The sequence below is a fragment of the Dendropsophus ebraccatus genome, chromosome 8 (genome assembly GCF_027789765.1).
Source record: "Dendropsophus ebraccatus isolate aDenEbr1 chromosome 8, aDenEbr1.pat, whole genome shotgun sequence".
Classification (NCBI taxonomy): domain Eukaryota; kingdom Metazoa; phylum Chordata; class Amphibia; order Anura; family Hylidae; genus Dendropsophus; species Dendropsophus ebraccatus.
Genome location: NC_091461.1, coordinates 102,349,362 through 102,367,358, shown reverse-complemented (window position 1 = coordinate 102,367,358; position 17,997 = coordinate 102,349,362). Strand labels below are relative to the sequence as shown.

General features: G+C 41.3%; 1 protein-coding gene and 1 non-coding gene across 3 annotated transcripts in view; both read left to right on the top strand.

Annotated features, from left to right (window-relative positions):
- Positions 1-17,997, top strand: part of PTPRF (protein tyrosine phosphatase receptor type F) — a 657,420-nt gene that overhangs the window by 58,255 nt on the left and 581,168 nt on the right. The window lies entirely within an intron of this gene.
- LOC138800253 (U2 spliceosomal RNA) lies at positions 732-922 on the top strand. The gene has a single exon (XR_011364437.1). It is a non-coding gene; the product is annotated as a U2 spliceosomal RNA (small nuclear RNA).

Below are 17,997 nucleotides of genomic sequence, written 5' to 3'. Positions count from 1 at the left end.
TGAAAAACATGTTAGGAATCAGAGCGTCCTTTCCCCTGGCTCGTTCCCACAATCGGTTTTGGACTGAACACTGAGACCCGGAATAATCACAACTTTTGACATGTCTTTATGACAATCTTGAGGAATGCGTGCTGTATATTTGGAAGTTTAGTGTAGTAGGTACATTATACTGTAGATACATTCTGTATTTCCCAGCACTTAGTACAATGAAACAGAAGTATCCATATTTTCAGTAATGCCTTATGTATAGTAGTTGGGATGTCAGCTCCCAGGAACTGTGTTTAGCTGCTGTCTAGTGTGACATAATTCCAAATTTATTATTTGCATTGTGTTACTCAGCATGCAGGCACGAGGCCGATCACATCCCTGGTTTAGATTTGATCTCTGCAAAATGTAAAGTGAGAAAATGTGACAGTTTTGTCGCCCACGTTATGAGCGGCGCAGTCACCTCTGAGCCACGCTTCTTAATTGTTGAGTGATTGTTTATGTGTTATGAAAACTTGATAGCTGCTGTTTTAGTTATGTAACCTTGCGATTCTGGAATGGAACAAACCACTAATCGCTTCATTTGTTGTCACGTTCTCACTGTGAATCGCTGTATAACCACCTCTGCTTCCCTGCTCCTATTTAACTGTGCCTGACATATCACTACAAATTAGCAACATCGCTGATATATTATTATTTGAAGAGCAGCTTTACCGAGAATTGATTTTGACATGAATACCTGAGTTATCGCTTCTCTGCCTTTTGGCTAAGATCAAGTGTAGCATCTGTTCTTATCAGTTTAATATCTGATACGTCCCCTATCTAGGGACCATATATTAAACTGATTTTTAGAACTGGGAGATTGAAAAAGAGCCTGCTCTGTCCTCTCTAGGCATTGACCTGGTATTGCAGTGCTTCCAGGTTCAGTGCACCCAAAAAAAAAAAAAAGCATGAATGCATCATGACCTACACAGGACTAGAAAAAGTGATTGGTAATGGTAGTCCCATTAGTCAGCCCAAGACATATTGGATTATTGGATGAATTGAGCTATAAAGATCTGACCCAAGAGCACAAAAAAATCACATATTTGTCTGGTATTGTAGTTCAGCATGGTTATTGTGTGTATATGTGTGTTTTAGCCCTTACATTTGCTATTTATATACTGTTAGATATCATATTGTGACAAATTCACATCAACTTGATTAAAATGAATCTGCTGCAAAATCTGCATGCAATACATACAGATTTTGATCAGTGCTGTGGAGTCTGAATCGGAGTCAGAGCTAGTTTTGGCTGGAGTCGGAAAAATGTACCGACACCAAATCCAGCTTTTAAAAAAAAATCTTAGAACAATTTAGAATTTTAGAGTTTTAATATGAATCTATAGGTTTTGCTCATCAATATATATTATAAGCAACATTCTAATAGGACACTGGCCCTATTAGATAAGGGTGGTCGAGGAAAAGTTGATCACTATTTGGCAGCTTGTTTCTGAGCTGGAAGAGTCCATTGTGTGGGGGGAGATCTGTGCTGTTCTCTTCCTGGATGCTGGATGACTGTATATGAGCAGCAGTGTAATATGAAGATATCCTGTGTAATATAGAGGAGGAGAAGAAATAAGTAGTGTAGCAGTTACCTTTGTCCTCAATGTGGCGTTTTTCTTCAGTGTTCTTTGGCTGCAGTAGGCTGTGTGTGTATGCTATGGCTGCAGCTGTGTGTGTGTGTGTGTGTGTGTGTATGCTATGGCTGCAGCTGTGTGTGTGTGTGTGTATGCTATGGCTACTGCAGGCTGTGTGTCTGTGCTATGACTGCAGCAAGCTGTGTGTGTGTGTGCTATGGCGTGCCCCCACACACACAGTGACCCCTCTATATCACTATGTGTGACCCCTCTATATTACTATGGCTGACCTCTATATTACAGTGATCTGGCATTGTTAGCAGTGTATCTTTGTGTATGGTGAATATTAGTTAGAAACATAGAAGATTGTCAGCAGGAAAAGACCACCTGCTCCATCTAGTCTAGCTGTGAGTAGTCCAGGACATGGAGGCTGGAGACTGGCTGCATCCACTGCACACACAGGAGAAGCTGCTTTATATCTTTCCTTATTCCCTCAGAAGTCGCCCCAGGATCATGTAGGACATTAGGGAGAAACTGCTAAACTAGTGTGATAAATAACTCCCCTGGTATCTGACTGGCCATTTTTGAAGGAGTCTGAGTCGGTCCTGATAAAATTCAGGAGTTGGAGTCGGAGCTGCGGCTTATCGACTCCACAGCCCTGATTTTGATGTTGGCTTGAATAAAGATTTGCCAGTGACTTGCTGCAACATGCATTTTGCTTCAGGTTTGTAGCAGACAAATCTGTCAAATTATCATTGTCATGGGTATTTACATAGGACTCTTGGGTTTCACAACTGTCCCCTATAACAAAATAGAGGTTTTGCTGTTCTCTTCTTTTTGGTGGATGAGTTAGGCACAAGTCAGATTTGTGCATGCATTAACAGGGTCATCAGTAGGTCTTCTTTTGCTCTGATATAATGGCTCAGCCTTTTACAACTTGCCTATAATCAACTGTATACATCGTTTACTGAGCACACACTGTTGTTATTGAATTATTTGTTAAAAGGTGCACTGTCTCTTTAAATGCTTTTGCACACAAATGTCTTTTGATTGAAAAAAAAAGTTTAGTTTTTTTTTTTTTAATTCACACAGGGTTTATGCTGCTAGACGCTGTTACCTGAACAGCTGGACTCGATTTCTGTGTATGTTTTATAATGAGTGTTTTTTCACCGATAAAATGACAAGTTCTTGTGCAGTTTATTCTTTGCATGTTTCATATCGGGAGACAGGTGGGCTCTTCAATCAATAATTCTCTCATAACTGCTGTTCCCATTTACATAATTATATGGGCACTTGTATTGAGCCAATCTCCCCATGGAATTCAGGCGACCGCGCAAACACCAGGGAAGGAGACGCACTCGTAAAACGCTGCAAGAGAGTGAAAACCGAGAAGTTGCAGAGAGAAAACCACTTGTGGCGAATTAGATATCATTATCCCTATGATGCATCCATTAGTCATGTTACAAAGGAAGGATTTCACTAATTCTGGCCACATTATGCTACTGATACATATCATTTCGTTTTCACATCACAAATCAGAATCCACGTGTCATCAGATTCTACATGTTACTTACAGTATTTGGAATTTGTGTTCCCCTTTTTAGTAAAAAAAAAATAAAAATCCTCAAGTTTACATAACAGACAGTTTGAGGATTTTAGAAGCCTTTGGATTTTTATTGCTGACAACTTAAGAGCAGTAAAAGAGCAATTATATTTATTTCTATATATTTTTTAAGGGATTTTGCCATAAAAAAATCTAGGGCTAACTTGTATGAATTGTAGGGCTAACATTGTATGAAATGTAACTTATTTCAAATGTAAAAGCGCAGTGTGAGGGAGGTCCTAACCCAACACTTTGCAACCACTTAGTAACACACAGGTAAAGTCACCTTGTTAGAGAGATCGAATTGTCGCTTGTCGCCAAAATCCCCAAACAAAAGCCACAAAGGAGGAGGAAATGAGAAAGTGCTAAGAGCTCTAACCTCTGGCAAGTTTGTCTGTCTTGTTGATCCTCTCCTGTCAGCGTCACTTGCAGGGGAAAGAAGGCTCATGGACATGCCCAGAAATTATCCATTTTAGGGTACCCAAACACATTTCCGCAGTCCCATAGACTCGATTCTATGCACATGCGGATTCCGCTATCCACATGAAGAATGAACAGGTTACTTCTTCAGGTGGAGCATGGAATGGAGTCTATGGGACGGGCGGACAGTGAAGTGGGAGTGCGCGGACATGTGGCGGAATCCGTGGGGAGTTCTCCATGTGATTTCCTTAGGGTGGATATATACGATTAGGGTAGCTTTACATGTACCGCATTCGCAGCAGATTTGGTGCTGTGAGTTTGCAGCGAAATCCGCTGCGAATCCTGGTACAGTGTACTTCAGTAGGGTTACATACCCACAGCAGAATTTTTTCTCCACTGCAAGTATGTAACCCGACCCCTTTAACCCCCAACAACCCTCAGCTCGCCTCCCGCAGCATACATTAACTGTTCTGCTGTGCACTGATTGGCTGAGCGGGACCGACGGGAGCCTCTCATGCAACCGCGATGCTGAGCAGGGAATGTATGCTGCTGGCAGTGGGGGTCCGGCATAGGAGGGAGAACGTGTTACAGCTTGGGAAAGCCTCTGACTCTTCTTACTATATAATAAAAGCATTTTTCTACATCCTAGAATCACAGACAGATATATGGAAAGTAACATTCTTTCTGATCTAACAGCTATCTTAACAGTGTCAGCAGTTTGGAATGTGAATTGCAGCTGACAGATTCCCTTTGAGGAAGACTGTCTAGCAAAAGGATCTTGTCTCACAGCGGATGAAAGCAGTTGTAAGTTTATTTAGAAGTAAGGGTTACAAAATAAAAGTTAAAGACGTGTAAAGAGAAGGTCTGCCCACATAGAAAAACTTGGGACTTCTAAAGACAAATTCTGTCTACTTTCCATCTGTGTGTCCCCTTATTAATCCCATAGTCCCATAAATTACACATATGGTTCACTTGGACACGTAATGAAATAAACAAGGATTATGATGTCTATAGCTGCCTGTTATCCTTGCTCTGTTTGCTCTCAGGGACGCATCCTTATTTTAGTCTTCACCAGGTTACTGGTGCCTATAACACTAAAAGATTTCTCTTCCAAGGGGCGGCCGCAAAAGATCGCTTGCAGCACCTTTACGTGGTACAATTAATCCAGTGGATATGCCGCAAGTACGTTCCTTGTATTGTTTATGTGGCTATGGAAACTGATAGCATGGAAAGGCTTCAAGTTTCCAGATCACACAATCAGTGCATATATACCTTCTGCGCTGCTGTGTAATCATTCTCCGGCTCTTCCGTCCCGCTCTCTGGCCACCGCTGTATCTTTATGCTGCCCCACCTCCTCTGGTTGTCAATCAATCTGGAGGGGGCGACGACCTGAATATACAGCAGTGGCCGAAAAGCATTACTGTAGAGCCAGAGAGTAGGATGTCAGATCACACAGCAGCACAGATGGTACACATGTACTGCTTGTGTTATCTGGAAATTGACAGCACGGAGACATGCATATCTGTAGTGTTAGTTTTCCTTTACTGTCAGCTGCACGTTTTCTTTTTAAACAGGGAAATGTGCAGCTAATAGAGATAAATTTTGCTGCAGTCCAAAAGACATGATCAGCCGAGGATCTGGTATTTTCCTGCTCCTCGGCTAATCGCTGTCACTTTTACTGGAGGGACTTTTACATGTCCCTCCAGCGCCCTGTGTCCCTTAGGGCCCTATTCCACGGAGCGATTATCTGCCGTATTCAGATGATATCGGCCGGTACAGCCGAAAATAGTGTTGTGGAATAGAAGGCAACGATCAGCCAACATCGTTCATGTCGGCTGATTGTTGCATCGTTTGTCTTTCAAACATGTTTAAAGACAAACGACTGGGATAGCAGCAATCTAGCTGTTATATTCTTGTATATAGGAGCAGTATTATAACAGTTATATTCTTGTACATAGGCGCAGTATTATAGTAGTTATATTCTTGTATATAGGGGGTTTATTATAGTAGTTATATTCTTGTATATAGGAGCAGTATTGTAGCAGTTATATTTTTGTATATAGGGGGCAGTATTATAGTATTTATATTCTTGTATATAGGAGGCAATATAGCAGTTATATTCTTGTATATAGGAGCAGTATTATAGTAGTTATATTCTTGTATATAGAAGCAGTATTATAGTAGTTATATTCTTGTACATAAGAGTAGTATTATAGTAGTTATATTCTTGTATATAGGAGCAGTATTATAGTAGTTAGATTCTTGTATATAGGGGGCAGTATTATAGTAGTTATATTCTTGTATATAGGAGCAGTATTATAGTAGTTATATTCTTGTATATAGGGGGTTTATTATAGTAGTTATATTCTTGTATATAGGAGCAGTATTGTAGCAGTTATATTTTTGTATATAGGGGGCAGTATTATAGTATTTATATTCTTGTATATAGGAGGCAATATAGCAGTTATATTCTTGTATATAGGAGCAGTATTATAGTAGTTATATTCTTGTATATAGAAGCAGTATTATAGTAGTTATATTCTTGTACATAAGAGTAGTATTATAGTAGTTATATTCTTGTATATAGGAGCAGTATTATAGTAGTTAGATTCTTGTATATAGGGGGCAGTATTATAGTAGTTATATTCTTGTACATAGGAGCAGTATTATAGTAGTTATATTCTTGTACATAGGAGCTGTATTATAGTTATTATATTCTTGTACATGGGAGCAGTATTATAGCAGATAAATTCTTGTATATAGGGGCAGTATTATAGTAGTTATATTTCTGTACATGGGGGCAGTATTATAGTAGCTCTATGTGTGCATCCTCTCTGACTTTTACAGTACAAATGTATCAAGGCAAGCACAAATCTATGAACCTGGAGTTTTCCTATACATGAGAATCTGGGTGCAGAGAATTCTGTTTGTTCAAAAATGTGATTATGCTAATGACATTATTAGAACATTGGTGTCATTAAAAAAAAAAGGAATCACTTTATTTGTGTTGACAGCGATGTCACAACATCAGAAACATCGGAGTCGATTGCTGCCACGATTGTGGCAGTGCCTCTACCGTCTTTACACATCTGCCTAGATATGAGTGAAAAGAGCAAAACTAAAGATTTCAGACAAAGATAAGTCTTTCCCACAGTCCTATTGGGTGCTGCGGACAGAGCTGCAGTTTATCTACTACTTATAGCTATAGAATATGGCTCATAGTATCTTCTGATGTTTCGCCAGAAGGGTATTTACATGCCATGCTGGATAATCCCCTCACTTTATGATTGGTGTTGGTCCTAAGAATGAAGGGACTGCAAACCTTTCCTGCTCTCTCGATATCCCCTTTAAGTGAATATCTCCCTGCTCAGATGGGGACCAGGAATGGGGATGTAACCAATGCAGTGCCAGGGCATGTGACTGTGAGCAGATGTGGAGGGATCGGAGGGTCCTTACCATCTGAACAAAAAGTATTTTTAAAAGTTGCTGTTCTTTGTGCACTCTTTGTTAAAAGATCTTTACATGAAGCTACCTAGAGATGCATTGCATGTAGAGACCTCTATCCAGCTACTGTGTCAATACCTGACCTAAATACCACGTGTGAATCCCGCCTAATCCCTTTACTGGAATCTTCCCCTGTATGGGAGCAGGTGTCTGGCTATGAAAGAATTAGGGCTTTAATTATTTCTATCTATAGGTACTTTTATTAGTTTCTGTCTTATGGAATCAGATTGATAGGCTCTATAAATTTTCCAGAGAACAAAAAACAAACAAACGTTTTATTGGGGAATGTGGTGGAGAATTACACTGAGCAGTAGCTCATGGGAAGATGAGAATGGCTGCATGGAATGAGCAAGGACCAAGGTTGGCAGTGCACAGACAGGAGAGATTGAGAGTACGCATTAGCCCCACGCTCCTGCAGAAGCATAGAAATGCCTTATATTTCAGGAACATTGTGGAGCAAGCAATGGACAGATTTACGGCAGAATAAAGAAAACACTCATGTACGATGCCAAAACGGTGCCACTGATGGATGCAATACTGAAGACTTATTGACCAGTTATACGAGAGAAAATTGGACTTGATTTGGATTGGGCTATAAGAAGCAGTGGCATTGACTTATTGATTTTCAGATTGCAGGGATGCGTGTCCTTGTTCTATGTATCGATTGTGAGATATATGTTAGACGCTGTATCTTCTGTTTGCTTTATTATATCTCAGGACGATGCTGAACATAAATGTATGGTGCTACAATATGAGAACATTAATGTATAACTACAGTCTACGCTTGCAGCCTTGTAATTGTTTTGTAAATGGCATCAAATATGACTTGTATGACGTGTAATTCCATACATCATTGGTAGCAGAGCTTAAATTTCACACAAAAACTTAAAGTGTAACTGTCATGTTTTTTTTATTGCAGAAATCAGTAGTATAAGCAATTTTAAGAAACTCTGTAATAGGTTTTATCAGCCAAAAAAGCCTCTTTCTGTACTCAAGAAGCAATCTCCCAGCCTCCCCCCCCTGACTTCTTATCTGTGCATTATCAGGCAAACACGTCTTCATTACAGAGAAGCCAGCGAAGACGGGCTCTGCTCTCTCCATTCTATCCTTATGAGGGGGGAGGGGCCGAGGGAGATGAGGGAGCAGGAAGAGGTGACATGAAGGTCAGCTGTTTCTAGACTGTCTGGGCACCTAAACCACAGGATTGCAGATAATCTTTCTGTGTAAAAGGGCCCTTACATTAAAGTGAATGGAGCTTAATTGCAAACCACACCTGAACTGGAGACAAGAGTGGTGCCATCTTTGGAAGAAAGTGGCCATGTTTTTGTAGCGCTGGATAACCCCTTTTAAGACGAACAGAGAACATTACATTGAACTCTATAGTATAAAAATGTCACAGTTTGCAAAAAAAAAAAAGATTTTTTGCTCAAATAAATGCCATGGTGTTGTTTTTTTTCCATGTTTTTGCAAAAATTTAAGACTTTCAAATCATGCTTTAAGGTAATCTGTCAGCACCTGGGCCCTACCACTGGTGCTGACAGTGTGCTGTAGCTGTCAGTCCCCTAGTGAGCATGGTACCTTTTGGTAATTTGTCCGTGCAGTGGATTATGCACAATCTCAGGTCTCTGATAAAAAGTTAAAGTTAGAGTTGTGTGTGTGCTGTACTCTGGCAAGCCTCCCCAATCCTTCCTCCCTCTTCTTCGTGAATAATCAGTGCTGCCCGGCCTCCTGCTGCCCCAGCATACCTTTCTTTGGTTGGAATCCCCTTATGGAAAAAATGTTTTCTTCATTATTGTATCATTTTTAAAAAGTACAAAGAATTCCCAATCAGGTCCAAATTAGTTTACTTCTTTTAATACAGTGATGAGAATAATAAAAAGAATAACTATTTATTTTTTTATTTTTCGCATCATTGTATTAAAAAAAACTAATTTTAAAAATAATTTGGACTTGAATGGAATTCTTTGCATTTTTAAAAATTAAATAATGATATTTCATTTTTTAATCAGGAGATTCGATTTAAAGAAAGAAACACAGGTGAGTTACCCCTAGACTATAGCTCCAACACATTTGGGCTCAGAGATGCACCTCAGTGTTTCCTTCAGACATAAACTTTCTACAGGGGACTGCAATCAGCGACACTGACTGACATTTGAGTAAGCAGGAGGCCAGGTAGCATTGATTATTCATGAAGAAGAGGGAGAAGAAAGGAGTGGTGATATGTGCTAGTGTGCAGCACACAAACACTGAGCCAAAACTCCTCTTTGAGGGTAGCTTCACACAAACCAGATCTGCAGCTGTTTTTACTCTGCGAGTTTGCAGTGAAATCTGCTGCCGATCCTGTAGTGTGAAGCTGAATGGGTCCCATCTACGCATATGTAGATGCACTGATTGGCTGAGGAGGAGCGAGGGGAGCAGGGGGCTTCACACAGCCACTGTGCGAGCAGGTAATGTATGCTCGGGGCTGCGGGCGGACGGCGGGTTAGAGGGGCTGGGTCCCATACAGGCAGCCATGTTTGGGACCCATTCAGCTTCACACTACTGGATCCGTAGCGGATTTCACTGCAAATTCGCAGCGTGAATTCCGTTGCGGATCCGGTACGTGTGAAGTTATCCTGACTCTTCATTACAGTGCATAATCCACTCCACAGACAAATTACCAAAAGTTACCATGCTCACAAGTTGACTGACAACTACAGCACTCAGTCAGCACCTTGGGTAGGGCCCAGGAGCTGACAGATTCCCTTTAAATGCCAGAACACAGATATCTAGACCAAAAGGTACATTTTAAAAACAACATATCAAATAGCCAAAAATACTCAAAAAGGAAAGGAAAACACCACAAAGATTGGAGTGTAGTGCATTCCATGTTATATTTCTTCTGAGCACTATTTCTATTTCTTTTTCTATTCTATTTCTATGTTCTTTTTCCTCTGGCTGCATCCATCTTCTCCAGGCTGACAGCTGAGGGATTCAAATGATGATAGTTCAGGTTTGCATGTACCCCAAACTTACTGTATGTTCGCTAAACTCTACCAAAACAAACAAACAAAAAAAAACACAGTCAGCTGTGATATTTTCTTTAAAAATGCTATGCATGAAACAAACCTTTGTGATGTTCTAGCGTTCTACCACCAGAGGCGTTGCTTCCCCTCCACCCAAGTGTTTGCTGTTATTAGTTGCTGTTCATTGAAACCAGCTGCAATTTCCATATTTCTGACTTCTAATATTTAGCTCAGAGCCTGTAGTTTTCATTAAGTCGGAAGAATGATTTCCAAGCCTAATGAGTTCGGATGCCGGCTCCATTTGGGAAATTTTTATTTAAATTTTATTAGATACTTAACAGTCCAGTGGCAAAGAGATAAGGCAGGGAGGGAGTCTCCAGACTAAACAACAATATGCCTAATTCACATGTAAAACTGCAGAATGTGCAAGCACAGTTACTTTGTTAATATGATTTGTGAGAATGAAAAATGGGGATCTGCTTATTTTTTAATAGGATTGTAAAAAGTACAGATCCATCAAGGATGTGTTGGCTCAGCTGAATGAAGCCATAGAGCTCTACATTTCCCATTAGTGATTTTGGAAATGGCTGGCTTCGCTGTGTAAGATGTTTGCATGTTCTTTTTACTGTCGCTTGGCTCCACTTTTAGGATCGTTTTTCAGTATAAATGTACAGATAAAGTAACTTCATACCTAATTTTCTTATTTCGTACAAGTTCTGATTTATGCCAATCGCTTTCAGAGCTGTTACCAAAATGTCATGCTGCAGCCCTCGCTCCTCTGTACTGCCTTCTGCTGGTTCAGAGTCTTGAGAGAATGCTTGGCTGAGATGGTAAAAAGCTTAAAGGGGCTGTCCCATCATTCAATGCTGAAATATTGTGTTATATTCATAAGAAATATATATACAGTGGTACCTTGATCCTCAAACTGATTTTGAACTTACACTGTTCAATTCTCAAATATTTTCAAGGAAAGTTTGCTTCATTTTTCAAACTCTTGCTTGGTTCTTACACACTTTTTGGGCACTCAGTCCTAAAGTACAGTAATACTTCGGTATTTGAACCAAAATTTACCAAGAAATAATGTTTGGAACTCGAACTTTGCTCGGTAGCCGAAGGTTTTTGCAAGCATGGATCATGGGTTGTACCTGGTGAGTTCAGCACTGGCGAGGCTTCACATACAGTAAAGTACAGTATAAGATTGTAGGAGTGCCTATACAGTACAGTAGTAGTACAGTCAGTGCTCCACCATCTCCCGACCTTTACAGCATTGGGGTGAGGGGGCACTATACAGTAAAGGATGAGTGAAGCGTTGGTGACTACTTTACTATAATTGCTGGTTTTGTTGAACATTTCTTGTTTAGGCAATGTTCACACTACGTAAGTCTCCGGACGTAGCGCGTTCCGTGAATAAGCGCCCGGAGATTTACGTAGTTTGCGTACAATAGAAAGTATACGATGTACGGCTGCACAGTTCACACTACGTACGAACTTACGCCCGGATCGTACACGACGCCGTAAAAAATGAACCAGACCATTGTTTGAGGACAAAAATGCAGTAACTTACGCCCGTAGCGTAACATGCGGTCCCGTACGTAGTGACGATTTCTTCATTTTTTCACTTTTCTTTGCCGATCTAAAAGGTTCTGTGGGGTGTCCAGGGCTAGCCGAAGATATCAAAGTAAAAGACCGCTGTCAGATCGCTATGTAGGGTGCTCGGGAAGCGTAATTAGACTACGGGCGTAAGTTCGCGGTCCGTACGTAGCCGGCCACAACTTAAGTAAATTCCCGGCCGGAGTTTAACACGTATATGTCCGGCCGCGAAAATATGTACTTGCTTGATTCTCAAACTGCTTTCCACGTTTTTGTGTCCTTAAAAAAAAAAACGGATCCATTTTGATCCTTTTTTTTTTTTATAATGGAAGTCAATGGAAAAACGAATGCACACACTTGCATCCGTTTTTTCTATCTGCTTTTTGCAAAAAATGGATTAAAAAAACAGATTGCAAAAACGTAGTGTAAACCCAGCCAAAAACTTGTGTTGTGCATAATGTAACAGAGTCTACTAAACTAAGGTCAGATTTATCAAACTGTGTAAAATAGAACTTGGTATAAACATCTCATGGCAACCAATCACAGGTCAGTTCTCTCTGGCAAAATTAAAACTAAGCAGTGATTGGTTGATGTGGACTGTCCAGTAGGAGCGGGCAATAATACAATAGTCAGCATAACATGTGACGTGAAATAGAAACATCCATGAAGAATAGCAGTGATGGTATATTATAATCAGGCTAATGCCCTAACCAAAGAGGGGAGGAAAAACCAGAGAGAATAAGAGCAGAGGGAAAGAAGGGAAAAGAGGAAGAGAGAGAAGAAGAGGAAAGAGAAAAGGAGAAAAAAAAGGTGGGGGGAGGTAGGAGCAAGCCAACCATATCACTGAGTCAGGAAATTTTTGTTCTCATCCATGTCTGTAAGTTGGTCTCAACAGAACCAAATTAGAAAAAAGTGTTGGGAGCCATGAGCCGTGAGATCTTTCATGTGTTTAATGTCCTTAACCTTACGTATACAGGCTTTAGCAGTGTTTATCAGCTCCAGAAAATATGTGGGAGTCCTTTTCCCCAAATTTTTTCCAGCACATCGTCGAGGCCTTTGGGAACATCCTATGGATGCGGATAGGCACACAGTACCAGCAAGAGAGTACCTTATATCCTGCTTCTTAAAACTGGAAGGAAATAGAGTAATAGTGAGTGCAGGTAAACACCCGCTCAACCTGCGCTGCAGAGAGAGAGAGACTCCTAGATCTCCCTCCCATGCCGACAGGTAGGGAGGGCAGGATTGCTCCGTCTTGAGCAGAGCAGAGATGTTGGGCGTGAGCAGCACACCAAGGTAAGTTAGGGACGTCTGTACCCAGCGAAAGGAAAGCTGAGACAGTGGCAGAGGGTAAGAATATGTTAAGGGCTTTCGATTTTTGTAAATTTATTTTATAGGTGGGCGGCACACTTCTTTTTCAGATCTATAAACATTTCATTTTCTCATTTTATAGGGTCTGTGTATATGTTAATGCTGTGTGTGCACGGACCCTAAAGCTATCCACCCACTTAAGATAGCTTATTTGGCTTTTAGCGACCTCTTCCAATCCCCCATGAACGTGAACGTTTGACTGAGCATTAAGGTATTTAAAATGCATTAAACTGCTACCTAAAGAATGGAACTGTTAAAATACAACATGCTTGATCCTTCTTTTCTGTATTGTCATCTTTCGGGGATAGACAGGAGGAAGTCATACACATTTCATGGGTGTTGGATTTGTAGGGTGTGTGTGGGCTTTTAGGCATTTCAGTATGTTGGTCAGTATTTTGTAGGGTTTGTAAGAATTGGAACTAACATGACAAACAATAATGAATATCATCTCGCCTCTTCTGTATTTTGGCCTTGTGTCTAGTTTAACTGTACTGTACTGTTAGACTAGTGTGTCTAGTTCTAACTATACTGATACAGTCCGCTGAACGCTAAAGCGCTAAGTGAATTTTGCTCTGCTGGCCCATCCAGTAGCGTCACGTGTATTCAGTGATTTCATTCATGTGTGAACGCTCCCGATTTACTGCTAATTGCTACATAATGCGTTTTACCTGCAGGAAGCGTGCACCGGTCACTGGTTTCCATAGAGAGTCTTAGAAAATAAAACAAAGATATATTTTTTTTCTACACAGCTTAAACCCGGAACACATTGTGTGGCTGTGAATGGAGCCACTTTACCAGGAAATTGTATATTTAAGGCCGAAAACCACAGACATTCCTAGTTAGAAAATAACAAGCGACATGTATATATTCTTCGTATTCTGCTCAATGGGCAATTAAACACCCTGGAAACCGCGAGCTGTGAGGAGGACATCAACGCCACTGCTGCCGCCACCACAGCACTGATCTTCCTGGAGAAGGAGGAAGGAACTTTTTATTTCTGAGATATTCTATGTGTCGGGAAGATGTAAGTCAAATAGCCTCTAAATACAAGTGTTTTGCTCCTCTGTAAATAAAATATGAAAAAGTTCAACATCTTTATTGATATCCAGAGGAGAAAAACATCATAAACACCAATAAAAATCAATGGAAAACGCCCTGACCTATAAAATGAGAAAACAACTTGTGGCTTGTATAAAGCTGAATGTATGCACAGGGGACTAGACTGCACATAATGACAAGCATCAAAGTGTATACATCCAGATAAGTCAATACAAATGTAGCCTCTAAAGTGGATACAATAATAACATGTATCATCAAGCAATAACGCACACAGCAAAGTCAATAGTTATTCAAGTCACCACAACCTCATCTTCATCCAGGGGGTGAAGGGACACAAAGATGCAGCTACCGCAACCTCATCGTCATCTGGGGTAATAGGATGGGGGTTGAGGGACATATAGATGCAACTACTGTTAGGTGGAGTTGTCTATGGAGCCTGAGCATTGAGGAGTCATGTAAATAATCTGAGAGGATTCTGCGCATCTTGTGTTGATTTGCAGTGAAGAGTTAGATGTGCAACAAAGGCTTTGGGGGAATGATGGAACTTATAGCTTTGCAACAGCTGGAGAGCCACAATGCACCAGGCTGTCAAGACATAATGGGGGTTGTATTTTTGTAACAGCTAGCGTTGGGAAACACTGCTAGGGCACTTAGAGAAGAATAGAGGATAGAGGAGCTTCATGTGGAACCGAAGGTTTTCCATAAACTCTTTCAAAACGTAGGATGTCAGGGAATGCTGGGAGTTGTAGTTTTTCAACAGCTGGAGAGCCACAGGTTAAGGGAAGACTAGTCTACGGTTAGGCAACATGGTGCCAAGGATTTTTGGCCTTGTGTGCCAACATCATGCCCTTTCTACACCCCTATTTCTGGTGTATTAATAAGTATATGAAGGTAAATTATCATTTTTGAGCATAGCTTGTTGAATATTTACTTATTTAGGTGATTAAAAAATTGATGTTACCATTTACTACGGTGCTTTTTTTGGGGGGGGGAGTGGGGGTCCAAATTTTGGCTTTTAGACTCTATTGCCGTGATCCCATGATGTGGATGTTCTTGGACGGAAATGACATCAGTTGTGTTTAGGTGAAAACCACGCATTTTGGTCCAAAACACTTTTTACCGCAAAACACAAATAAAAAAATTTAATTCGAGAAAATCCATCAAATGACTGATACGGATCAGCTATCTCATCTTGTGTGACATTGTGTGCTAGTGAGGCGCAGCAGAAGGTGACATTGGTGTGTCTCCGCTGGTGTCTCGAGACTAGGAACCCAGTGCTTGGTAAAAGGCATCATTTCTCAGTAGAGGTTCTGAATTACCTCATGTGTGACCATTGATTCAGGTAAACAAATTGGGTTTTAAACATCTTATACAAAAGTCAGATATTGGAGCCAACCAGAGCTAGAAGGGTGTGGCCATATATTAGTCACCACACACTAAGGCTACAAGGTCTCCCCTCATTGATCTTATGGTTTATGTTATTTCCTGCTCATTGTTACCCAAAGGGGTTCCTCCTGTAGGAAGTAGTGTATTCTTTCCAGTCTGACACCTTGCTCTCTACTGCCACCTTTGTCTATGTCAGAAACTGTTCAGAGCAGGAGCAAATCCCCACTGAAAACCTCTCCTGCTTTGGACAGTTCCTGACATGGAATCAGAGACACTGTGTCAGACTGGAAAGAATACACAACTTCCTGCAGGACATAAAGCAGCTGAAGTACCGAACGACTTGAGATTTCCTAAATAGTACAAATTTACAAATCTGTATACCTTTTTGACACCATGGGGAAAAATATCATGAGTACTCCTTTAAAATGTTGCATCTTTTTGTTTAAACATGAACCCACAATGGAAATGCATAAATGTAAACTAGATCCTTGTATATACTGTATTAAACTAGGGAAACCCATTATCTGCTGCTCTGTGTGCAGTATGTACGAATATAGGCCCCACTTCTGTGTCTTTCATCAGCAAAACTGCCCCAGTAATTGAGGAGGATGTTTTATCACTTATCACCGATTTCCTATAATACGCCCGCCGGCCTCCTTTCTTTTGTGCTGAACGGACAGCGATGCGCCTTTACCTGTCCTGTACATGTGAAATTTTGTTCACAAATTGAAACTTCATTTCGATTGTCTGCAGCAGACACTTCTTTTATTCCACCGCTGCTTTTCTGATTGCATTCAGTCCCAACCTTTTGTCTTGCAAGACCGCACTCTGTTGTTCGTACATTGGAAAATGATTTTTTTCTGTGCTTATGTCCCAAACTCCTCTTGTACCTTCTTTTATTTGCAATTATGGTGTTGTAGTGCACAAACAATAGCGGCAAGTCACTGGAGATATTTATTTGTGTTTCTTTTAGGCTACATCGATTTTGTTCTCCTTCTACCTCGACGATGTCCTCCCGCTGATAGAATAAGATGAACTTGTTTTTGCTTTGGGATTGCGGCACTAGGTCGGCCCAATGTGAATTATTGCAGCTCCAATGTATGTAAATCAGAATGTACCTTGTATGTCTGTATTATTTTGGTAAAGTCTGAAAGAAAAAGTTCTGGGTTTTGCAGAATTGAAAATAAGTCCAAGAAAACCACAAACAACAAGGCCTCTGGAATGCATTTATTTTGTGTGCATAGACTTATACAATAGTGTGTGGATTGTACTATAATATAACCCAGACCTGCACTCAGTGCACTCCATGTACAACCAGAGGCACACCAAGGTGCAGTAAAGACTTCTAAATGTCTGAGGGGAGCTATACTGTATGCAGGATTGTGTGCATAGGCCAAACGCACATTGGGCACGTGACCATAACTCTATGCCATGGACTACTAGTAAATGGTAAAAAATGGTAAGTTCCAGAAATATAATAGTAGCTTTGTGTCACTCTGTAACATACTTATTATGTGTCTGTTTCTCTCTGTAACTGTGCTGCATGGGCGGTTGTGTTGTTGGTGGTGTGGCTCAACAGGGCTGTGCATATGCTCTAACCAATCAAAAGTCTCCTCCTACTGCCCCCCCCCCCCCCTTACTGCATTCACATTCAGGGTATTACTGAAAGAGTGTATTGTCATCCCTCCTCCCTCTCCTCTATCTTGTGTCTTCAGCATAATCTACCCTCCTTCTCTACCCCGCGTTTTCGGATCATCCCCTCTTCCTTTACATTGTTTCTCAGCATCATCCCCCATGCCCTACTCTGCCCCATGTCTTCAGAATCATCCCTGTCTCTCTCCTGTACCGTCTGTCTTAGCATCACCCCCATACCCTTTCCTCTGCCCTGTCTCAGCATCGCCCTCTCCCTTTCCTCTGCCCTGTATCTCAGTATTACCCCTCTCCCTTTCCCCTGCTCTCTGTGTCTCAGCATCGCCCTCTCCCTTTCCTCTGCCCTGTATCTCAGTATTACCCCTCTCCCTTTCCCCTGCTCTCTGTGTCTCAGCATCGCCCTCTCCCTTTCCTCTGCCCTGTATCTCAGTATTGCCTCTCTCCCTTTCCTCTGCTCTCTGTGTCTCAACATCGCCCCCTCCCTTTCCTCTGCTCTGTGTCTCAACATTGCCCCTCTCCCTTTCCTCTGCTCTCTGTGTCTCAACATCGCCCCTCCCTTTCCTCTGCTCTGTGTCTCAACATTGCCCCTCTCCCTTTCCTCTGCCCTGTATCTCAGTATTGCCCCCCTTCCTTTCCTCTGCCCTGTATCTCAGTATTGCCCCCCTCCCTTTCCTCTGCCCTGTATCTCAGCATTGCCCCCCTCCCTTTCCTCTGCCCTGTATCTCAGCATTTCCCCTCTCCCTTTCCTCTGCCCTGTATCTCAGTATTGTAGAGTAGAGGAGGGGGGCAATACTGAGATACAGGGCCA